Source organism: Orbicella franksi, chromosome 3 (assembly GCF_964199315.1).
Source record: "Orbicella franksi chromosome 3, jaOrbFran1.1, whole genome shotgun sequence".
NCBI classification, from domain to species: domain Eukaryota; kingdom Metazoa; phylum Cnidaria; class Anthozoa; order Scleractinia; family Merulinidae; genus Orbicella; species Orbicella franksi.
This window is the reverse complement of record NC_138147.1, coordinates 12,498,493-12,500,000: the sequence shown is the minus strand read 5'-3', so window position 1 is coordinate 12,500,000 and position 1,508 is coordinate 12,498,493.

Below are 1,508 nucleotides of genomic sequence, written 5' to 3'. Positions count from 1 at the left end.
AAAGTACATGTAGCTGTAACACTCTTGTTTTGGTATTTAAACGGTTTAAGCCGTGTCTGAACTCATAAGCCGTTCAAATAGAAGATGTTGGGTAATCGAATATCGAGGTGGGGCACTTTCCACTGAGTAAAACCAACCCATTTGACGTTCCAAGGCGTTTCAAAGAGGGAAATACGCTTGTGAATTCGAATACAATTGTCAGATTCAATACGGTTGTTCTAAAACAGGTGGATGTGAGCGAGCTTGGTGAATCGGTGGACAAAGGGATCGGCTGCCCCGCTGGAGCGTAGTCTTTCCAAGCGTTATACGCAATTGCTGGCTCTTCACTGAATTAGGGATGTTGGGTGTTTAAATATCCAAGTGAGCCACCTAACTCTGCGAAGGATCGACCCATTTGGATTTGCATTTGGATGAAAGCAGATGTTCGGCTGTGTATTTTCTTTGCATCATCTTTTAGACGTATAATATTCATTTCCAAATAAAATAGAGAAGACAGGTTTGCCAGCGAAGGTGAAAGAAGGAGAAAGTTGCCCATCATTTGATTTTAAAGGAAAATGGGAAAGCTAAAAACGCTTTTGTCTTAATTGATGAAATGCACCGACAGCAGCTTGTTCGCGGGCATAAATGTGTTTTCGGCCCGACTCAGAATCATTTTAGCCCGAACCGCTAGGCAAGGGTTACTGCGCCTTTCAATAACACGCGGACTCTAAAATTCAACATGCGTTTTTCGCTACCGTCAATCAAATGTTCGGCGGCTCCTCCCAGCTTCCGACTACTGCCGAGCACGCGGTAATCAAATCTAATAGTTGAGCACAGTTCAGACAACATAGTCGGAAGTTGGGAGGAGCCGCCGAACATTTGATCGACGGTAGCAAAAAACGCATTTGTCGGTTGAGCTTTGAATTTTAGAGTCCGCATGTTATTGAAAGGCACAGTAAAATGAGCTCTGAGAAGGGCCCAAAACATATTTATGCCCGCGAACATAAACTCTTTTACTATTATTATTACTTTGGAGGGCAAAAAAAAAAAAAAAAAAAAAATTACAACAAAACAGTCTGAACAATCATTGCTTCGTTTCAGCCCGCCAAAATCTCCATTTTAGCTCGCAACATGCACCACAATTCTAACCGGTAGACCGACTGTCCTTTTTTCAACGGAAACAAAATCCAGTCAGGAAACCAGATTTTAGGTTATATCTAGTAAACAAGAGAATGCGATCTCAGATCATATATCTCGTGTAGTTAATTAGTCTTTTCAACCTGTCAATTATTCGTGCAATCGACGCGCTTGGGTTAATAATATGGGGTTATAAAGAGCGTGTCTCTTTTCAATCTGTCAATCTGCCATCTATTGGAGGTGTTTAAGGAAATATTAAAGAATTGTGAAAAGCGTTTAGACTGTTCGCCAGGCAATAATTAGGAAGTCGTTTTACTGTACAAAGAAATTTAGGCACTGGTAGTTAATTAGTTTTGTGTCGCAAAAGTGTCCTAGGGTTTAAATTAGTATAA